General features: G+C 32.3%; 1 protein-coding gene across 1 annotated transcript in view; it reads right to left on the bottom strand.

The window, feature by feature from the left end:
• The window catches only part of acj6 (abnormal chemosensory protein 6), a 126,424-nt gene that overhangs the window by 78,664 nt on the left and 29,783 nt on the right, over nucleotides 1-17,977 (bottom strand). The window lies entirely within an intron of this gene.

The following is a 17,977-nucleotide window of genomic DNA, read 5'->3' as shown; positions in this document are numbered from 1 at the left end:
ACCGTGCTCTCGTTCAGTGCGCAGTTTATTTACCTCCTTTTGGAATCAATCTGCTAACAAAAGGTTGTTTTTTTAATTATTATTATTATTATTATTATTATTATTATTATTATTATTATTATTATTATTATTAAACATTACTTTCTTCACGATCATACAACATAAAACTCAAGAGCAAAATCCGAAATTTTTAAAAACATCATTATCTTTAAAATTCCCGATACAGTGTTAAGTGTTGCTATACATTTTTTAGCTAAAAGGAACTATGATTTTTAAACCACACTTTTGTGACGAATAACTTTTGTTGTCCATTTCACTTTTCAAGTAAGCACAAGTAGCGGCTTAAAATAGTTACTGAAAAATATAAAAAATATGTAATCCATTTAATAAATCCAGCCAATGTAATTTCATGGCTTCAGCTGGTAATCAATAAAAGTGTTAAAGAACAACGTTAAATCGCTTAGTTTGTTAACCAAAAACAGGCAGATTGAATTTAAAATAAAAAATAAATATTTTATGGCAACAAATTGAAGAAGTCAAATGGCAAAAAATTGGCGCATAGAAATTTAAAATATTTTATATCGGATATCTTTAGAATTACAAATAAAGTATTAAATGTTGCCATACATTTTTTTGTATTCGCTATATTATTTCTTTAAAAATTATGCATTCGGTGGCAACATCCTTTTCCTTTTTGCCATACTTTTTTATATTTGCTAAATTATTTCCCTAAAAATAATACACTGCGATAACATTAGTGGCAACATTTGAAAAGTGACAGGAACAGAAGAAGTAGAGTTTGAGTACAATAAATTACATCTCTTGTGCTGAAGAGAGAGGTTTGCGCGTTTTATGGCGTAGAGATTTTCTAATTAAACTTTAAATTATGAAAGTTTCTTTGCATTATGCCATTACTAACATGTGTAAATTATGTTAATTAGTCAAACTGTCACAGATTATGCAAAAAGCGACATTAATGTCGGATATAATACATTCAGGAAGGCCGTTTTAAAGAAAGTTTTATTCTCAAATGCGAAATAATGTATAATGTGAGATATTTATTAGACTTAGTTTACTCTCACTTAATTAATGCCTTCATTCTTTAAAGGAAAGGACGCTATTAATTATTTCAATATTGACTGACTTTCGCATACATATTTTATTCTACCTATTTATCACGAATATGATTTCTACGACATAAGTCCAATAAAAATTTGATAAGAAGTATGGTACCATTTATCTTCTTCAAAAGCTACTTCTTCGCTTCTGAAAATCGGAAATCTTGCTTTTTGTCACTTAACCTAGATTGAACCTTTCTATTTCAAGCAAAATTTGAAATCCACCAGAAAGAAATTTTAAAACTGGTTTCTATCTTCTGCACAAGAATTTCGCTAGTTTAGTTTAGATTTTAGGATATTTAAGGTCTTTCATACGCCCACAAAAGCGAAAGAAAATAAGTTTCTTACAAGAAGAGAAAAATAAAATTTCTACAAATCCAAAGTTAAAATTTGTGAGCAAAATTAAATGGAAACACAATCTAAATTTGTAAGAATATTCCTAAAAAGCGTTTGATTTACTAAAGTAATCAAGCATCAAGACAGAAAAGAAAGATGTTAAAGTAAAACATAATATTAGCAAAGAAAAAATTTTGTGTTTGGCGTAGATTTTTAGTCAAGACTCTATTGACTTAAAAAGCAAATAGGTACAGGTCTCTCTTCAACAGGAGCAAAGAAATCAAGTTTCTTTGCTGCTGATGAAGAGAGACCTGTACCCGTTTGCCTTTGAAATCCACAGAGGTTTGACTAAAATATATATCAGACATAAGATTGTTGCTTTTCTAATTTTATATATAATCAAGCATACTGAAGATAATAACTACTGTGATAACACATGCAAATCTACGTACGTTGTTCAAGAAATACACAAGCAATTTGTTTTATGATAGAAATATCTGTAACGGAGTCTTTCCTTTTCTGGCACCATTACGTTGCGCTACCGTGATATTAATGTTTCATGAGGTTTGAAAATTGTTTCCATTTGTACAGATCTTAACCTTATCACGCAGCTTATTTAATAGCCAACACTCAGAGGGCTGCCATTCAATGTGATGTAAGATTTTGAATATATCTTTCGAATTATGACTGCGTTTGCTGAACAGACTGAATGATTTAAATGCAATAAATGTACTTATTAGTAATTTAAACCCTCATTTTATTTTATAAATATACATTTTTAATAATATGTGTAAATGACACATTTTGTAATCCTTTTAATTGGTATAATTTATAATATATTCCATTGATAAGTTTTATGATTATTTCCCCATTACTGTAATTAATGAAAAATGCTCCTGACATCATATATTACGTACCCTAGTAGCAGATAACTGATTATTGTTTCTACAAATAATGTATTAATCTAAAGTAAGAAATGTTATGTTGCTTCTCAAAATGATCTCCCTTTAAAGGAAATAGTTCTATCATACCTCTCACGTGAAAGGATGTGTGGGAAGGTATCTTTCTTTATGCTCAGAACTATATCAGTGGTTCTGATTACCGCCTGTATCAGTTTGTATTTACGCTCAAGCAACCATATTTTGAAATTTGAAGAAAAAAGGAAACGAATCACATAGAGTTAAATTCGGGCTCTATGGAGGATGTGGGGTTGTTGCGTTATTTGTTCTTACCAAGAAGTTAGTGATCATCTGTGAACACCTTAAATATGTTTCGTTAGAATATCGAATTTTCATTAGATGTATTCGATGAATGATCAAAGTAACGGCATATAACACTTTCCTTAAATGCAGACGCATATCGTTATATGGTGTTATAATTTTCAGGTACACTAGTCATTAACAATTAAAGAAAATTATAAAAGTAAAGTATCAGGTAGACTTTTCAGTCTTTACTTTCTTTAGAGTAGTACAGTAAATGATAGCGTACTTTGATCTTTGTCATTAGAGCTCTAGATCATATTTTTCAAGAAAAGCTTTATTTACCCAATCGAAGATTACGTATTTATTTCAAGTGAACAAATTTATTTTAAATAACTAGTATGTATTCCCAATAAAATGTTTCCTCTGTATCACCAGAAATCAAGATACCAATTTACCAAAGATAGGCACAATACGGAAAGAGAGGGATACCTGTAAAGTTCTTTTTAAGGGAATCTGGCTCGTATCCACGTTCACACATGCGGGAAAATAACGAAAACGTCCATGCAGCCAGCCCGTTTTTGGGGACTCAAACCCCGGAGCGAATTACCAGTTTTCAGCGGCTTTTACCAGTCGGCCGCTGGTGGATCGATCGATTTGCTTTGGGTTAGATTCCAGACGAACGAGATGGTTGCGGGGTTGGCTCTTCCTTATGTAAGTAAATAGCTGCCAGTTCCTTCACAAAGTCCTTAACGAAGGGATCCCACTTCTTAGACAAATAGCCATCGTGGCTTTGCTATATTCAAATAACTTAATGGTATTATAAAGTATAAGATATCTTCTACCTCCTTTCTGCATGCCTTCGTGGTATAATTGCAAGCATACTCGACGCGTATTCGAGAGGTCCGAGTTACGGCGACGTCATTGTACATTTTTCACGTCTCCAGCTCCAAAATAATTTAATGGCTCTACAAACGTTCAATCTAAATTTAGTTTCATGTTTCCCTGCCTACGGCAGAATATATTTCCTAGTAATATGCTGAGATAGTCATTTTACATTTTTCTTTTATGACCTTGAGATATAAATTTAGTAATGCAAGTCTGTTGGTTTCTCTGCGCGCAATTAAACAACACAGTATATTTTTTCTTTGCAATTATGGTCTATAAAGGAAAAAATATAAGTTACAGATTCAATTCAAAATAAATGTTGAATACGTCATAAATGCCCCACAGAAAAATCTGCTAAACAAAGGAGCTTACTTGGTTAAATGTTTGACGTTCAGGTTTCATTAAAGTATTATTCCCTTAAAGTTTATTTTTATTTTGAAACTAAATTTATAATAAAATGCAATTAAATATTGCCTTTGAAATAAATATAATAATTGAAAATAATAATTGGAAACAGAAGATAAAATATTGGAATTATATATTTTAAAACATCCAGATTATTATTCAAATCATATCATTACTGAAATTTAGATGCAGCTTATCCTGCCCCCTTGGCTTCACGAAAGCTCTTGTTTTGCCTCTTACTTTTCATTTACGAAGGATTTACATTACTGCCTATTAGTGCTAACTCCCAAAAAAAGAATTTCGCTTTTACAAAGAAAGCTCAAAATTGACATCCCATTCAGTGTTTATTTTTTTCATGGGAAGGTGTGTTTAGAGCAAATTTGTCGAGAAAGTTTTAGCCCACAAAGAAATGGATGACATAAACATGCATGATGTAAAGCGTTCATTTATATACAGGGTATTTCGAAACACACGATGAAAATTTAAGGGATGGTAGAAAACATCTAAATAAAATATTTTCACCCTACAATGTATGGGCGGATAGCAAGAGTTGAACCGCTAAAGGGAGCCTTAATGACTTGAGCATAAAGCGTGAGGTTTCTTACACATCGTCATTTCTAAGGGGATTTCAGAAGGCAATGTGGATATACAGTAATCAGGAAAAGTCGGACATGCGTTTTATGAATGACATGGCGGTCTTGTGAATGGGAATGCTCTGGAAGCCGAAAGACTGTACAGGCAGAATTTCCCGAGAAGACATGGGCCAGACCGAAAAATGTTTTGAGCGATTGCATCGTTGCCTGTGTGAAACGGGATCCTTTGTTACCGGCGTGCATGATACGGGACTGGTAGAAGTGTGTGGACGCCACAAGTTGTTGATGACATTCTACAAAGAGTGGAAGTTCGGCCGGATGTTAGCAAACGAAAGGTTTCCCGTGCCGTATATGTGCCCCACTAAATTGTTTGACGAGTTTTACTGGACGAAGGATTACACCCTTACCATGTACAGAAAGTGCAAATCTTGTTACCTGCAGATTATAGACCCCGTGTCGAGTTTGCACTTCGGTTTTTGCAACAGCTAGCAGCGCAACCTGATTTCAGTGCGCATGTATTATTCACGGATGAATGCACCTAACTTGTGAAGGCATTTCTAATACGCATCTTTATCATCTCCTACATTTTTGCCTATGAGTTTCGAAGCACTCCGTATGTAGTAGTTAGAGCGTTCCATATCACCTTCAAACAAGCCATAAATATCGATTTCCATTTCAAGCTAGACGAACTTAGAAGGTATAAAATTTAGTGACTGTCTCCAGATTAGAAAGAAATAAAAAGTGAATCCACTGCATCGTTTTTTACACCCCCAGTCTTTCATACTTCCTACCAGCTCAACTCTCGACGACTTTGCCTGAATCGCATTATCACCCCCATTGCTAAGTTTTCAATGTGCTAACTGTACTCCTAATACTAATAGAGAGAAATTCTATTGAAACATGCATTACTCCTACTTTAAACAAATTATATGCCTATCATGCTGTTTCTCCCTGTATCGCAATGTTACTTTTATTTAAACTTTTATGCTTTATAGAAGATACTTTAATAGGATATATTTTGAATTAGAAAATGCTAAAAAATGTTTCCTTACAAGATAATAGTGATCACTTCTTTGCTTTAAGCTTCCCATCTTACAAAAGGTTTCATTGAAATTCTCTGCTTCTAGAAAGGGAGGAACACCATCTTTATGTAAAGTGTTAATAATGTAATCAACGGACAACAAAATTGAATTAAAGCTAATTTTACAAAGAAAAAGGCAACAATTTATATCGATATAATCTTTAATTCAAGGAACGTCGTTTATTCTGATTTTTGCGAATGCCAATAGGGAACTTATTTGTTTGCAGACAAAATGGCGTCATGCATTGAAAAAGCAGTATGCATTATGTAGTTATGGGAAACGAAATTTCCAAAAACAGTTTAGAGGCGACTGCGACATGAATTTAATAAACCTACACCAGCGGAACAATCAATTAAAAAATGTTTAAAACAGTTTCGAGAAACTAGACATGTTTTCTATAAAGGAAGTGCACGTAGGCCTAGCATTAATGAAGAAAATGTTTCCCCCATTCGAGATGCGTTTTTGCCCAGTTCCAATTAATCCATTCACCGTCCCAGCCAATAAACAGAAATTCCCTGCTTGACCACTCATAAAGTTGTCCATGAACGGTTGAATCTGATTGTGTGTAAATTACAGATTTATCAGAAATTCAAACTTAATGATCAAGTCTTTCGTAAGGAATTCCTTTAGACATTTTTAACCGTATCAGTAATGATGATCAATTCCTTCAGAAAATCGTATTCAGTGACTGAACCTACATTTTATGTTTGAGAAGAGGTTAATAGACATACTGCAGGATTTGGGTGTCAGAAAATCCGCTTTTTTCAAGGAAATAGAGCTAGGTAGGCCTTAAGTTAACGTCTGATGTGCACTAACTCATAACAAAGTGATTGGCTCCTTCTTTTCTCAGAGTCATCAATTAATTCGATCAATGAATTGCAGCCATTTTCCAATAGGATTAGGCCCCCTGTTATTTGGCTACACATGTATTCCTGTTCCTTGATGAAACATTCCTAGGTAGTTGGATTGGCCGTCGCTCTCCGGGCGTCATGCCACTCGATTTTTTTTTCTGGTATACCTTGAAGAACCTAGTTTATGCCGCAGAGATTTTAAACATCGAAAAATTGAAACCTTGAATGACTGGAAAATGGAAACACCTACTGTGACTCCACAAATGCTTTATAACATCTAGAGGGAAATCGAGAACAAACTTTATATTCTCCGAGCAACTAATGACTCTTATGGTTGAAGTGTACTAATAAAAAATTCTTTGAAGTGCTAAATAAAATTCAGTCAGTATTTTTTCTCTGTCTCTCTTTCTGGATTACTTAAAACATTTTTTTATCCGGTAAATAAATTATGGACATCCTATGTTATTATCTGTGCTGCAATGTTATTTTCGAGAAGTTTCTGGCAGAGAGAAAATGTCTGCTGTATCAATGAGTATCAACATTTTGATACATTTAGATATTTATTCTCAAGAAATATGTACGCGTCGGAGAAGAGGTCGTTTTCTGAATCATTTTCGATTTCTTATAACAAAGCATTGAGTAAGTAGTATAATTTTGTATGACTGAGATTCAAATGTCTGATGGCATTTCGTTCAATTATGAGTTTCGAAGTTTTAAAGTACAGAGAATCAAAGCATAGCTGAGTTAAATATGCACAGAGCTATGATACGTATGACTTACGTTCTATTTTTACGCATAACAAGTATATCATCTATCAGGCAGCTTTAAAATCTTGGGATAGTGGCTGTTATTATGAATAAATAAAGATTACTGCTATCTACTATAAATATTAAATAATAATCCTAGAAATTAAGTAATAAATTTTAAACAAATAGTTTAAATAATATTTCAAATTTATCATTGATAGTAAATAATGCAGTGGAAAATGAACATAAGTAAACATGCAAGATGGCAAGAAAACACACTCTCATGTAAGATTTTTGCTTTCTGGGAAACAAAACTGGAAACTAAATGGAAGAAGGAATTAATTTTATGTAGCGCTCTCCTCTTATGCTATTATTTCCGTCAATGTCCAGCTTCTCGCAGTTTCATAAACTAATACACGGTGTATAAGATTTTGAAGATTCTCCATTTGTGACTTTTGAATTAAATACCAAGGTCATGATATGCTTGGAGTTTCACTTGGTTTTTGTGGAATAGCGCTCCCCCCCCCCAAAAAAAGTCAGTAAACTGTATTATTTTCATTTTATGTATATAAAGAATTAGGAGTATTTGTAGATAAAACAACGTGCAAGCAGATATATGTTTTCAGCGTATTAATATATTCAGAAGGCGAAAGAAAAAATTCAAACAAAAGCAAAGGATACTATTGTAAAAAAAAAAAAACTGTTGGAGCAAATTCAGGTGATTATATTTTAATGTACAAATCTAAAAAAATTCTTCGAGTTATTTTTTCGCGTTATTTTTTATGAATCCGTATTTATGTATTTAAAAGCATTACATAAATTCCTTTGTAATTTCTATAAAAATCCCAGAACTTGTGTCACTGCTTATGTTTTCCATTCCAACTATGAAGTATGAATCGCAAGGTAGAGGCAGGACATGTACATCTACACCCTTCCATCCCGAACGGCCTTCGAAATCTGGAATAAACGTGACGGTTGAGAATTTTGGCGCAGATGGGGACGATCTAAAAATCTGAAGTCAGATAGCACTAATCTAGTGTAGAAAACAAAGTGTGTAGTGTAGAAAATTGGCTATAACTAAAATCCATGAATTTTGCACCATTCTGTCTCTGTGGAAGACAATGCTATTAGTTTAAGCCTTGCATAAATATTCTTTTTATAAAAATGCATCTACAGTAGTGTAACAATGCTGGAAAATACTCGTTATTCCTGTTACGAAAGAAATGTTACTTAAGTTAATACTAAAACTATAAAATTATATTGATAATCGCTTGCCTGCAAAACTTTTTGAAATTTCATGATACAGCCTCTAACTTGTTATTCACTAAATGGCACATTAAGTAGAAATAAATATTCCTTAACACTAATCAATGAAAGGGAAAACTGCACTACATTTTTTATAGATCCATGAAATACTTGTATTTAGATTCAGTTAGAAATGATCTTTCCAGGATTTTTAAACTGATCTCTCACGTGCTGTCAATCGGATAACTTATATAAAAGAAAAATAATTAAATTATGTGTTTATATCATGCCTAAGTTTATAATTTTGTAACTTCCTTAATTTTAAATATGGCCTTTCTCCGCACAAGAAACTTCTTTCAAAATTATTCATTCTTAAAATTTCTAGTCATTTCAAATAAACATCTTCAATAATATTGTCAATTTTATACACGATAAAATGATGCTTAAATATTTGCCGCTATTATACTTTTTGTGAGTTCTATACTATAAGTTTAAACAAAAACCCCATGTTTTCACTATAAGTAGGATGTAATTAAGGAAAACTTCTGACCATAAAAATTTTACTTTATCTTAAACAGTAATTTAAACTTCTTTCAAAATACTGGAAAATGCTCTAGGTACATAGAATGGAAACCATTAATAATAATCCTATGTAACTGTGTAGGTTTTTATTAATCTGGGCTAGCTGTATGGGCGATTTTGAGTGGTTTTACTGTGCTCAACATGAATGCATGTCAGAAAAATTCTTCCCAAAGTGATACCTTTCCTTAAGCAGATAATTTTAGCGCGGTTTGTCATAATTCAACAAATTATCACATATCCTTTAATTAATTTGTCAAGGATAATAATGAATTTAAATTCACTTTATCCACAGTATCATGTATATAAATTAGAAGATCAAATTTATATCTTCATACCACGTAACGTAACCTATAGCATTTAGCATAGCAGAATTATCCTTTTGCTACTTGCTTAATCTTAAATTACACTTTAAGGGCAAAATATAATAAACCGCAATAATTAAATGTATTTAGAATTTCATATTATATTAGTTTAATGAACGACAATGTTTACTATGATGCGTATACCTACAGGAACAATTACATTTTGTTGCTAAACTAGTTTACAGAATCGTGTCACATATAGAAGAAGTCTTTTATTTCTCAATTTCTTTTAGGTATTAGTATATGATGTTATTTTCTATTAAATACTTTCAGATCTTTTGGGATTAAGAATTTCCTTTTTAATTCAGGCTCTACTTTGCAAGACAGGATAATTCTTAACTCAAACTGTAAGGTCTAAATCATAAATCATCAGTTCAAGCACGATGGAAGAAATTTTGCATTTAATTAGTTGCATTACATTATTGTGATATACTCAATTTTTATAATAATAATCTAAAAATGTAAGTAAGTTTGTGTAATACTGTTGCAAAACTTACAAGGGCATTTAATAAGTTAGCAAGAAATAGTTATAGCTTAGAGTTCTGGTATATTAAATCATTATAATAAGATTTTACGTACTTAACGCAGTGTATTCTTTAATTCTGAATGCGAATTATATGCAAAACATTTGTAACACTAGAATGTTTAACACTAAAAAAGCTTGGTGACGGGAGCTGATGTTTTCCATTATCTAACTTTTCTATTATTAACTTCACAGAAAATTTTCGGTTTTCATAACATTAAGCTCTTATTACATTTTAATCTGCCCAATCAGTGAAAAAGATATATTAAAATTTCTTCAAATAAATTTTAATTGTGAAAACTAAAACATAACACTTAATCTTTGTCTGTTAATAAATGCAACCTGTAGTATTTTAAATTATTTTATTCAATTTCATTCCCCCATTACACAAATCATGAGAAAAGATATAAGTTCCTTCTACCTTAATTAAAAAAATCATATCATGAAGCAGAACTGTTTAATTTATTTAATCTTATATCGCAAACAGGAAGTAAGACTAATGCAGATTTCCAAAGATAACAGCTTCGAAATTGTCAAACTGTAAGTCGCAAAATATAAGATAAAATACTAGATATATATAATTTGAAAATATCGTTCTTGATAAAAAAAAAAAATACTAAATCATGATGATACGGTATTTGCATTAGGCAATAGTTACATAACAAACAGCAAAACATTAATTCCATTTATTCTTAGAACTTGAGGGAAATTTATACCTATGCATTGCGTACTGTATATATGTTCCCACTAGAAAGCGGAAATCAATTATTCTGCAGATTATCTAGCTAATCTGCAGATTAACTAGGATGATTCGTTAAAGTGAGGAAAATTATTTCATTCCTCAAATTATCCAGACAGTCTGCACATTACCTACTAGGCACTCGTTAAAATGAAAATAAGGTCTTTGCTGGAATAACAGCAACGTTTCTGTACGCCTAAAACAGCAGCCACTTACACTTTTGAATTGCTGATCGGGCAGAGTTTCAAAAAATTGTACCCAAAATCTAATTGTACCCAAAATAGGTGTGCTTGTCGCCAAAATCCAGTTGCTATGTAATTCAAAGTGTCATCAGTCTTTAGATTGCCCTAATAAAGTGAACGTAATTTCATCATGTTTTGCAAATTCATTTCCTTAATTGTAATAATATTTTAATTGTTTTATTATTTGTATTATAGTTATTTAATTGATTTATGATTGATTCCATCAACTAAATTGTTGACTGTTGGATTATATTAACTTGATTTTTAAATATCGAAAAATAAATGAATAACATTATGTTAACTTTAGCGTACAAAAACGTTGCTGTTGTTCCAGCAAAGATCTGATTTTCAGTTTAATGAGCGCCTAGTAGGCATTGTGCAGATTAGCGAGTGCCTAGTATGTGACGTGTAAAGTGGAGGGAGAGGGAAAGGAAATGAGAGAAACAAGCTCTTGAAATTTAACGATACGGAAGCGGTTAATGTGCACATTACTTAGGTAAAATGTGGAAAACTCTTGATTCCGCACTTTAAAGTGGAAAATCAGTTAATCTGCAGATTAGCTATATAATGTGCACATTACCTACTTTCGTACTTTAACGGTAACATATATAACACTAAAGAAAATTAAGTGATAAATGCAAATATCTTAAATTAAAACTTTGCGTTAAGGGCATAAAAATATTCGTACATGCAGAGGATGAATATGCGTTGTAAAACAAAATTTTGAGTGAGGAGAGTGGTTCTTGCAAAATAGCTTTATTTCAGATATTTCAAAAGAGTTTTGAGAACTTCATGTTATTCTAAATATTATTTCCGGTACAAATCTCTCAAATAGTCATAATCTATTGACTATGTTTTAACAAAATTTATATAAAAATAATATGTTTCTTTCTGTTAAATAGTTTGGAAAAGTCCAATGAAGGAAATGTGATGCTTATGGGGAAAAACGAATTCTCATTAACGGAGAAATGAAAGTATTAACAGTAGGTTTTATTGTTTCAAATCGTTTCTGGGGCACAGCAGCGGAGAAGGTCTTTCTAAAATCCTAAGATTAGAGCGGACACATTTAAGATACATTCTTCGCAAAATTAATAATAAAGCTTTTATAAATGCAAAGACAAATACATCTCACTTTTTTTTCCTAGAAAGGAGAATTCTTGTTTAATATGGTGTTGTTGCTAATCTCCATGTCAGGTGCATAAACGAGTGCGAGCAGCTTCATGAATAATCATGGGTGCGGTCGGTGTGGGCCTGTCGACGGCCAAGAGCTTAGACACCTATGGTAACAGAAAGACTTGCACTCCGAGTATAACTGATTCTCCAAAGACACTATAAAATGATAAACATTAGTGGCTTATCCAGGACATAAGTTGAGCTAGCTCAAAGGCTTGGTAGATAGGTTTGTTAACAATCATAAAACCTAATCATCAGTTTGAGGTGTATAGAACATTAACATTTCCGGACCCTTTCAGTCTTTTTTCATCAATATTCAGTTGACTACTGAAGAGACTCGCACTGTTCAATTACAAGATTCAATTTAAAATACACACTGACTATTAAGATTACAACACCATAAAAGAAGCAGCTGATAGACTTCAAATTTGCATAATCAATAGAGTACAATAGGACATGAAAGTGAATAATAATACATCGCTGCAGTGTATATGAAAGTAATGTGCAACTGTAATGATAATTAGAACCAATGCAAAAAGAAAAGAGAAATCAAGTTTCCGCATAGAAATCATGCATCCTCTTTTTTGTTTGACTAAAAGCATGCAGTATACCTCGAGAAAGAAAGCAGAACTCACAGCGGTAGGGATCTGAATTTTTATTACAGAAGAATAACAGAGTATTTGAGTGAGAATTATCATACCAACCTGCAATTGCTCGTACTGGTTGAAATGAAACCACAGAAATACGAATATAGAATAGATGAGATCAGCAAAAAACGGACGGAGCGACTTGCAAGCTCACAACGCCCTCGACGTTACAGTGTCCAAAAAGGCAGATAACAAATGCGAATGTTACGTACGGATCATAGAGCCACATAACTCACCTTATCATAGGAAATATAGTCTATGGAATGGTAACAAGTGTCTGTACATAAGGTGAAATATTTTCTTGAGGTTTACGAGCTGTTGCATGGCAACCATTCCTTTGTCTACCCTTAATATTATAACACAGGCGTCTGTTGTTAGAGTGGTGCAGCAAACAACATACAAGGATATATGAATGATGTAACATCGTTTGAGATAAATTCGGCTTTTGCATTTAGTGCAATGCTTAACCTTGCGAGTATGTCGCCCTTGTAGAGAGTTCTGGTTGATTTCTCTGTTGCGTTGACATATTGGTCAAACACCAGAAGTGTGATCTGGGGTGCGACTGAGTACGAGTTTCGCTAGCATCTGTTATCCTTTGAGAAAGTATTGCAGATGATTTATTGTTCTATATCTTTGTGAGCAGTCTTGTGTCACCTTTCGAAAAGACAAAATGCGCGACTACAGCTCTCAAATCAGCGTCTGATATTTTTTAAACACATAGCAGGTTATGATTCTATCTGGATAGGTATTTTTATCATATACATAGATCTCTCTAGTCTGATTTATGACGCGAGTACACAGATACCACATAGATCACAACCGCCACAACAGATAAACTCTCGCGACGTATTACAGTTGCCTGGACTGCAAAATCCCAAAATGCCATCCGTAGTCTCTATGACTATATATACCTCAGCAGTATTTACTGTTGTTCTTGGAGACCACAATAAGTACTGTTCATAGCTCATTTTATTTGTGCAACGTAACTAAAATTTTAATAATAACATCTTCTTTTAATCTTTAAAAGGTGAACTATTATTTTTTTGTCTTTGCGGGTCCCACAATTTTAATAGTCAGTAGCGTAGTTTAAAATTTTTACACGTAACATTCTACTAAAATAAAGTTACGAGTTCTTCAATCTCCAATAAATAAGCTATTTTAGTGGCAATAATTTAATATTGTTTCCCGAAACAAAAGAGGAGCTTTGGCTTTTCTGATAGATAGTATGATATTTAAGCTACGAAATGAATGACAAATGAATTCAAATACTTCCCGAACTATGCTAGAGTTTTCGAAGAAGTTGTGGCAGGAATTGATCCTCACGTATGAAAATTTTCGAGCTCGAAAGTTTAGCCAGTCAATGATTTCCATCAGAATATATCATCTTGTTGGAACGAAGCCAGTTTTCTACGACGGAATCCAATTGAGCATGTGTGACACTTTAATGAGGCGAAGTGGAGAACTACGACTGCTTCTAGAATTAAAATACTCTCGTGCAAGAATGTCGACGAAACCTCATCATCACTTAGTAAAGAGTATGAGAGCTAGAGATGTGTTTGGTATTTGTTCTTTCAGTTTCACGTGTTTTTTAAATTCGTCATTTTAATTAAAGGAAACTTATGTTCTCATTTTTCATTATTTTTGCAAATAACAGCCTTCAACACAAATTTTTGACCGTTTGAGTTCATAGGAATGTCTAATTTCCATTCAAACGATTCAGTATTCAATATTTCGTATTGCACAATATATTGATATATGTTTATGTACAAAATAATTAAATTATTCCCCCTTTTTAGTGTAAAAAATTTACTGACCACTATACGTTACAAATGAAAGTTGGTATTTATAAAATATGATATTCATTTGTGTTAAATTAAAAAATAATATATCACCTATCAAATATTTTATTTTAAACGATGTAAAAAATTCCAGAAAATAGTTCCAAAATTTATAAAAATTAAAATTTAATATTAGAAGAAATAAAACATTCATTTTTTATTTTTATTTACCTATTAGAAACTAGAATTTCATATTTCTACCTGTTATCACTTAAGAAGCAATCTTTTTCAAATCAGTCTATTAATCATAAACATCAAATTTATAATTAAAAATATTTACATTAATATATGGGAATTTTTAAAATAAAATCTCTTATTGTAGATAATATTTTTAGGAGAAAATAACTGAATTTTATAAAAAATATAAAAGCAGTAAATGAATTAGTTTCTTGAATCACATCACCCTTAATGAAATTTCTAGAATGTTGTATAATTTGTAAGGTTATGTCGTCAATGCACGTCCGCTTTTTAAGCTGTTTGGTCTAATCTGCTGCTTTTATTACTGCGAGCTTGTACTCCAGACAAACTCAGGTAACCCTAAATATTACAGTTCTGACTTCTCTACAGAATAAAAGATTTGCGTAAAATTAGACTAAATATAAATCTAATTATAATTTTTTTAGAAGATTTGATTTATTTTGAGCATTATATATGCAGCAATATCCAGGATGAAGAGAATGCTTTCCTATTATTTGAAAATTATACAGATCTTTCCTCTCCACGTAGAAGAAAATCATGCAATATCCGATCTTTACGATGATATTTTTTAAACTGGCTTATTTTTTTGGTATGTACATGCAATTGTAAATTTCTCAACAAAGTTTTTGTAAATACTTTATTGAGTAATTTGCCATACCCAAAAGCTCTCAAAAATAATTTATAAAATATTTCATCAGCACATTTTAGGTAGGAATAAAGGTAGATAATATATTTTCAGGGGCGTTGATTTCAATTGTTATGGAAATTAAATTTAATTATATAGCAAAGAGTAGTTTCTTGTAAGATCCTTATGTCGAAGCAGATTTTCTACCACCGCACATAAATGTCTAATAGGCAAACTATTATGATGTTGATTGAGAAAGCTAAAATCATCGTTAAAGTGTTACACATGCTTAACCCTTTCGCCGTCGCCGTCCTCTCCTGTCCGCGAAAATCCCCCCCCCAGCGGCCGTCTGTTTTTCGTAGCGTGTAATGTTGTTTTCTCTGTACATCATAACTTTCCATACATAGCTTTCTTATTGGATGAATGTCAATGAATATTAAGTAAAATTATAAGGATATAAAGCATAATGGAAAAATAATAATACCTCTGCTTTTTTCTAACAGCAGGATAATTTGATAAAGTCTGATCCAGGCGATCCACTCCTCCCATTTTGTTGTAATCTTTTACAATTATTGGGTTTTTATACAGTTCTTTTCCGTCTTCAAACATCAATCATCGAATTATTATGGACTGTACTCATCAAACGTATATCCTTCTTGTCTTTCCAATTCACAACCTCTTTTTTTTTTCTCTTTTTCTGCTGAGTAGACGTTGAAGCCATCTCTCACTGTCTAGTATCTTATGTAAAATGGCGCGAATATTCATAAAACCCGGGGCAAATTCAATTAGAAATAGAATGCCTGATTAGTGCTACCCTCTAGGAGGTATTAGAACAAACAAAAATAAAAACTCAAACAAGTAAACATTTAAAAAGCGTTTTAAACGTTTAAAAGTTTTAAAATGCAGAAGAACGCTTGAGGCGTGTTACCGCCGCCCTGCGGAAGTTTCACTTGAACGCGCTAGACGCGTTACGGACGACGAAGAGGTTACTCTAAATTGTTACCGATTTTTTTTTCAGACTCCCTCATTTTAGCCTTCTCAGTCAACGATTTATTTGTTGATGCTGAGAATACAGATCTTTTCTTTGGCCCAACACGCTAGGATATTTAATTTAATGTCATTACATTAGAAAATGGAAAAACGTTTATATTATCTAAATACTTACCCCAAATAGTACTATTAATTTTATCTCAAATTAAGTTGGAATATTCCTACTTTTCATTCAGTTTTAGCCATAATTTTATATTTTGCTTTTAACTGACAATAAGCATTACACAAAGGCAGTCAAAGGTGAAAACATGTACTTGTGCGATAGTAAAAATTCATGCCAATGTGTCTGGTGGATATCGGAAACTGGCTACCATCCCAAAATGCGCGAAGCGAATACTGGATTATGCTTTAATTTTCATAAAATCTCTTATCTTCGTAGGTATAATATTGGGTGTGCCGCAAGGCCTGGTGCATCTTACACAGTATTTTAGGAGATGATGGAGAAATAAGCCGTTGCTATTTAGGAGATGATGGAGAAATAAGACCTTGCTATTTAGGACATGATGAAGAAATAAGCCGTTGCTATTTAGGAGATGATGGAGAAATAAGCCGTTGCTTATGGAGAAATAAGCCGTTGCTTTACCAGATGTCCGACAAATGAGAAATCGGTAAGGACTTCGCTGGCATGTTGAGGAGAGATATTAATTACAAAATTTCTGGAAAGTTCGCACTTCTGAAACTTAGATTTGTTCCTTGTATACAGGAAGAGATCGTGCATATCAAACGTTTTACAGAAACTGCATATTATTTCAGTGCAAATGGAGTAAGCATAATCTTCATTCCAAAATTTATTTGTCAAAAAATCAACAGTTTGGTTTTAAATGACCAGAAGAAATTAATTTATGGAGTTCCAAGACATTTTATGAATTTATGCTTTCCTTACCTAACGTTCTGTAATAAATCTTCAACAAATTACAGAAAAAACAAATAATTTGTTGAAACTTACATTAGGTTTTTTTATTTTAGGAAGAACGCTGGTTTTCAGCTCATTATTTGAAACTCATTTATTTGTATAAAATTAGGCGATGAAGGAACAACCACAGATTGCAAAGATGTTAAATAAAAGTCAATCTAATTTACTCTCTTTCCCCAAATTTATACAGTATCATTAACGTATCATTCATTTACCTTTACCACGGCATTAAATTTCCACTATTACTGCGTAATTTTCAAAGTAGATAAATGGAAAATTTATATAAAGATCAGAATGTTTTAGGAGATTTTAAACCTTGTGATACTGTCTGATAAATCCCCGTAGAAAACTTCGTTTAATGGTTAAAATTTTAAATATTCATCATCGTCATTATGCCATGAATAGACATCAATCTCATAACCCTCGGCGTTTCATTTAAGAAGCAATTAAAAAGATTAAAATCTCTGTACTTCAACATGTAGCGTTAGAGCTATAGCAACGATTTATAATAGATATTTATCGCAATAAGATATCAGATGCTTCATAATGTAGCCGCTGTGTTTCTAGAGGAAGGGAAAAAGAGTACATAAGTGCATTGCTTTATATTTGTGATGTATGAATT

The sequence above is a fragment of the Stegodyphus dumicola genome, chromosome X1 (assembly GCF_044657685.1).
Source record: "Stegodyphus dumicola isolate Sdum_Otavi_A_Nest chromosome X1, ASM4465768v1".
NCBI lineage: Eukaryota > Metazoa > Arthropoda > Arachnida > Araneae > Eresidae > Stegodyphus > Stegodyphus dumicola.
Note: the sequence above shows the minus strand (reverse complement) of the source record. Positions and strands in the feature narration are given on the sequence as shown.